Consider the following 6401-nt stretch of genomic DNA (forward strand, 5'->3'; position numbering starts at 1 on the left):
CCCATCTCTACTAAAAATACAAATACTAGCCAAGTGTGGCAGTGCACACCTGCAGTCCCAGCTACTCAGGAGGCTGAGGCAACAGAATCACTTGAGCCTGGGAGGCAAAGGTTGTAGTGAGCCTAGATGGCGCCACTGCACTCCAGCCTGGGCAACAGAGGAGGCTCCATGGCAAAAATAAATTAATTAAATTAAATTAAAACAATAAATAAAACCCCTGGGCCCGAGTGATCCTCCTGCCTCGGCCTCCCAAAGTGCTGGGATTACAGAAGTGAACCACCTCACCTGGCCTTATTTATTTATTTATTTATTTATTTATTTGAGATGGAGTCTCACTCTCTCCCCCAGGCCGGAGTGCAGTGGCACAATCTCGAGTGACTGCAACCTCTGCCTCCCGGGTTCAAGCAATTCTCCTGCCTCAGCCATCTGAGTAGCTGGGATTACAGGTGCCCACCACCATGCCCAGCTAATTTTTGTATTTTCAGTAGAGATGGGGTTTCACCATGTTGGTCAGGCTAGTCTCAAACTCCTGACCTCAAGTGATCTGCCCTCCTTGGCTTCCCAAAGTGCTGGGATTACAGCCACTGTGCCCAGCCCTTATTTATTTTTTTGAGACAAAGTCTCACTCTGTCGCCCAGGCTGGAATGCTGTGCCATGAACATGGCTCACTGCAGCCTGAACCTCCTGGGCTCAGCAATCTTCCCACCTCAGCCTCCCAATTAGCTAGGACTATAAGTACATGCCACCTTACCTGACTAATTTTTTTGCGGTTTTTTTTTTTTTGGTAGAGACAGGATTTTTTTTCTTTTTCTTTTTTGTAGAGACAGGATCTCCCAGGCTGGTCTCAAATTCCTGGGCTCAAGCAATCCTCCTGCCTTGGCTTCCCCAACTGTTGGGATAACAAGTGTGAGCCACTATGCCCAGACTATTTAAAAAAAAATTTTGGAGAGTTTTCTGGTAAAAACTGGAAAACCTGCTAGACAGATTCTAAATGAGCTGTAATACTTGATTTCCTTGACATTTTAATTTTTAGTCTGAAATTTTCATTTCCAAATTTTCAATTTCTATTCACAAAATTCTTTTTTTTTTTTTTTTTTTTACAGTTTTTCCTCCTCTGCTGAGGTTTCTTTACTTTTTTTTTTTTTTTTTTTTGAGATGGAGTCCCACTCTGTCACCCAGGCTGGAGGGCTAGAGTGCAATGGTGTGATCTCGGCTCACTACAACCTCCACCTCCCCGGTTCAAGCGATTCTCCTGCCTCAGCCTCCCGAGTAGGTAGGATTACAGGCACCCGCCATCATGCCCGGCTAATTTTTGTATTTTTGTAGAGATAGGGTTTCACCATGTTTGCCAGGCTGGTCTTGAACTCCTGATCTCAGGTGATCTGCCCAAGTTGGCCTCCCAAAGTTCTGGGATTACAGGCATGAGCCACTGGCCCGAGTGGAAAGTTCTAAAATTAATTGTGGCTATGGTTGCACAATTCTGTGAGTATTAAAAATTGTTGACTTGTATGCTTTAAATGGGTGAGTTGTATGGTATATGAATTATATCTCAATAAAGCTATTACAACAAAAGATTCAGCAGTTTTGAAAACAGAACATATATATACATTTTTTTCTTTTCTTTTCTTTTGCAGAAACAGGAACTATGTGTCCCAGGCTGGTCTCAAAATCTTGAGCTCAAGTGATCTTCCTGACCCAGCCTCCCAAATCGCTGGGATTACAGGTGTGAGCCACCATGCCTGGCCTGAAAATAGAATATTTGGAAATAAAATGATAAATTCAATAAATGAAATCCCCAAGATTGGAGGAGACCCTAAACTGAATGAAAACAGAAATTAACTCATGTTACAAATGAACAACAAAACTGTACTGAAGGAGAAGTGGTATGGGAATAGCAATTATGAAATTATATTGTGCATATTATAGAATTAAGCAAATGACATATAAAAGAAGGTGGAAGCTAGAGTTCTCACTGTAGGAAAAAAGTAGATTTAAATACGAATTAGGGAATACAAAGGAATCTTAGATGGGTGGAACTAGAGTTAGAGGCATCAGTATAAACCCATAATTTCATATACATCTGTAGAGATAGAGCTAGAGGTTTGGCCTCTGTGTGTTGAAGGCTTAGAAGCAATAACACAATGTAACAATGAGCAGGCTTGGTACCAAGATCTTGGTTTCTAAATATTATTCCTCACAAGAAAGAAACAGCTTCTTAGAGAAATGGATGACTTTAGGGCTGGAACAGGGAAAGTATAAGCTAAGCTTAAAATACCCTGTTGTGATAGAAATGAAGTCCCCTGCCACCCCCAGCACCCCAGCAAAATGATGGGAATATGTCAAAAAACACAGGAGGAAGTTCCATTTCCAATTATGGCTGAGTAATTCCCATCACACCAAGTCTTCTGTAAATAAGAACGATATACTCAGAGCAAAATATTAAAGAACAAACAAACAAAAAATACCTGAAGGCATTAGCAAACAACAGGAGGAATATACTGCACAGAGGTGGATACCTGGAAGAGAAGAGGACTGAATGGGTTTTCTGTGTTTTACAGCTTTTAGTCTAAGGGAAGTCCAAAGTCTGCAAAGTGAGTGGTTAAAACAAAGCTGGGGGTAGTGGTGTGCGCCTATAGTCCCACCGACTCAGAAGGCTGATGTGGGAGGAAACCCTGAGCCCAGGAGTTCAAGGCTGTAGAGCACTAAGATTGTGCCTGTGAATACCCACTGTATTCCAACCTAGGCAACACAGTAAGACCTCATCTCTTTTTTTTTTTTTTTTTTTGAGACAGAGTTTCACTCTGTTGCTCAGGCTGGAGTACAGTGGCATGATCTCAGCTCACAGCAACCTCTGCCTCCCAGCAACCTCTGCCTCCCTGGCTCAAGTGATTCTCCTGCCTCAGTCTCCTGAGTAGCTGGGACTACAGGCACCTGCCACCATGCCCGGCTAATTTTTTTGTATTTTTAGTAGAAACAGGGTTTCACCATGTTGCCCAGGCTGGTCTTGAACTCCTGACCTCAGGTGATCCGCCCGTTTCAGCCTCCCAAAGTGCTGGGATTACAGGCGTGAGCCTCTGTGCCCGAGATCTTATCTCTTAAAACAACAACAACAACAACAAAAAACAAAACAACAAAAACCCAAACCCCACAGTCTTACTAGATTGAATTGTTCAGGGCAACCCCAGCAGGTGGAAATAATGGGAGGAAATCCTATCAAAATAAGAGCCACAGAGAGGGAGGCTCAAATTCTGTGTATAAACTATAGTCCCAGCTACTCGGGAGTCCCAGTACCTGTAGTCCCAGCTACTTGGGAGGTTGAGGTGGGAGGCTCGCTTAAGCCCAGGAAGTCAAGGCTGTAGTGAGCTGTGATGATGCCACTGCATGCCAGCCTGGGTGACAGAGTGAGACCCTGCCTCAAAAAAAAAAAAAAAAAAAAAAATTCAGAACTTTAAAAAAATCACCCAAAATCACCCTGAAAAGAAACCCCATGCCCTTTTATTATTTTTTCACTTTTTTGACTTTATTATTTTCTCTTTTAAACAATATTTATTCTTTTTTGTTGAGACTGGGTGTCACTATGTTGCCCAGGCTAGTCTTGAACTCCTGGGCTCAAGCCATCCTCCTGCCTCAGCCTCCCAAAATGCTGAGATTACAGGTGTGAGCCACTGTGTCTGGCCAAGAAACCCCATGCCCTTTAGCCATCACGTTCCATTCTCCCCATCACCCCAGCCCTAGGCATTAATAATCCAGTTTTTGCCTCTATAGATTTGTCTACTCTAGACATATCATATATGTGGTCTTTTTTGACTGACTTCTTTCACTTAGTATGTTTTCAAGGTTTATGTTGTAACATGTATCATTACTTTATCCCTTTTTATTGCTGAATAACATCTCATGTATGGCTATACTACATTTTATTTATCCATTCATCCATTGTTGAACATCTGGGTTGTTTCCAATTTTGGGCTATTGTGTATAATGCTGTTATGAACATTTGTGTACACGTTTTTCTGTGTGAACATTTGGTTTTTATTTCTCTTGGGTGTATACCTAGGAGTGGAATTGTTGGATTATATGGTAACCGTATGATAAACCTTTCAAGAAATTGCCAGACTATTTTCCAAAGTAGTTGCCCCATTTTACATCTTCACCAGTAGTGAATGGGGGTTCCGATTGCTCCTCACCATGAATCTTTTTAAGAAAACAGATTATTGACCAGAGGTCAAGCATTCGAGGCCAGCCTGGCCAACATGGCGAAATCCCTCCTCTAATAAAAATACGAGTATTATTGGCCGGGCACGGTGGCTCATGCCTGTAATCCCAACACTTTGGGAGGCCGAGGTGGGCAGATCACGAGGTCAGGAGATTGAGACAATCCTGGCTAACACGGTGAAGCCCTGTCTCCACTAAAAATACAAAAAAATTAGCCAGGTTTGGTGGTGGGCGCCTATAGTGCCAGCTACTTGGGAGGCTGAAGCAGGAGAATTGCTTGAACACAGGAGGCGGAGGTTGTAGTGAGCTAAGATCACGCCACTGCACTCCTGCATGGGTGACAGAGTGAGACTCCATCTCAAAAACAAAACAAAACAAAATAAAAAACAAATATTAGCGGGCCATGGTGGCGCATGCCTATAATCTCAGCTACTCAGGAGGCTGAGGCAGGAGTATTGCTTGAACCGGGGAGGCAGAGGTTGCAGTGAGCTGAGATCGTGCCACTGCACTCCAGCCTGGGCAACAGAGCAAGACTCTGTCTCAAAAACAGAACAAAACAAAACAGATTATTGATATATAATTCATATACCACACAATTCACTCAAAGAGTGCAATTCAATGGTTTTGGTATATCATGTTAATTTTTAAAATTGTGGTAAAATATAAAAGTTGCCATTTTAATCATTATATATATAAGTGAGTGTGTGTGTGTGTGTGTGTGTGTGTGTGTGTGTGTGTGTGTGTATTTTTTTTTTTTTTGAGATGGAGTCTTGGTCTATTGCCAGGCTGGAGTGCAGTGGCGCGATCTCGGCTCACTGCAACCTCTGCCTCCCGAGTTCAAGCAATTCTCCTCTCTCAGCCTCCCAAGTAGCTGGGACTATAGACACACACCACCACGCCCAGCTAATTTTTTAATTTTTACATTCTTACTCCTTCTAGGACTCTGTTGACATAATTTTCTTTCTTTCTTTCTTTCCTTTTTTTTTCGAGGCAGAGTCTCGCTCTGCTGCCATGTTTCACTATGTTGGCCAGGATGATCTTCTTGATCTCTTGACCTCGTAATCTGCCCACCTCCACCTCCCAAAATGCTGGGATTACAGGCATGAGCCACCGTGCCCAGCCATATATATATATATATATTTTATAATATAGAGACGGGCCTTGCTATGTTGCTCAGGCTACTCTTGAACTCCAGGCCTCAATCTATTCTCCCGCCTCAGCCTCCTAAAGTTCTGGGATTGTAGAAATGAGCCACTGTGCCTGGTCCCCATTTTAACCTTTTTTTTTTTTTTTGAGATGGAGTCTTGCTCTGTTGCCCAGGCTGGAGTGCAGTGGTATGATCTCGGCTCACTGCAACCTCCGCCTCTTGGGTTCAAGCAATTCTTCTGCCTCAGCTTCCCGAGTAGCTAGGATTACAGGCACTCGCCATCACATCCATCTAATTTTTGTATTTTTAGTAGAGATGGAGTTTCACCATGTTGGCCAGGTAGTGCTCAAACTCCTGATCTAAGGTGATCCACCTGCCTTAGCCTCCCAGAGTGCTGGGATTACAGGCATGAGACACCATGTCCAGACTTAACCATTTTTTAATGTACAATTCAGTGGCATTAATTATACTGACAATGTGTGTAACTATCACCACTATTTATTTCCAAAATAAAAGAGAAATTCTGTTCCCATTAAACAACAATTCTCCATTCCCCGCTTCTCCTAGCCCCTGGTTATCTGTAAACTACTTTCTGTCTCTATAAGTTGCCTAGTCTAGTCTAGATAGTTCACTTAAGTGGAATCATACAATATTTGTCCTTTTACAATCTGGCTTATTTCACTTAGCGTGTTTTCAGGTTTCATCCATGTTGTAGCATGTGTCATACTTTCATTTCTTTTTATGAAATTTAATTTTAATATTAAAGAATATTTCAGTCCAGGTGCAGTGGCTCATGCCTATAATCCCAGCACTTTGGGAGGCTGAGGTGGTCAGATTGCTTTGAGCTTAGGAGTTCGAGATCAGCCTAGGCAACATGGACAAACCCTGTCTCTACTAAAATACAAAAATTAGACGGGCATGATGGCGGGCGCCTGTAATCTCAGCTACTCGGGAGGCTGAGGCAGGAGAATCGCTTGACCCCGGAAGGCAGAAGGCAGAGGTTGCAGTGAGCTGAGATCGTGCCACTGCACTCCAGCCTGGG

The 6401-nt window shown here is 43.0% G+C and overlaps 1 non-coding gene across 1 annotated transcript; it reads right to left on the reverse strand.

Moving 5' to 3' along the window:
- Positions 1-945: 945 nt before the first annotated feature.
- Positions 946-1007, reverse strand: LOC116476010 (U7 small nuclear RNA). Its single transcript, XR_004250089.1, has one exon. It is a non-coding gene; the product is annotated as a U7 small nuclear RNA (small nuclear RNA).
- Positions 1008-6401: the final 5394 nt, after the last annotated feature.

Source organism: Hylobates moloch, unplaced genomic scaffold, assembly GCF_009828535.3.
Source record: "Hylobates moloch isolate HMO894 unplaced genomic scaffold, HMol_V3 SCAFFOLD_10, whole genome shotgun sequence".
NCBI lineage: Eukaryota > Metazoa > Chordata > Mammalia > Primates > Hylobatidae > Hylobates > Hylobates moloch.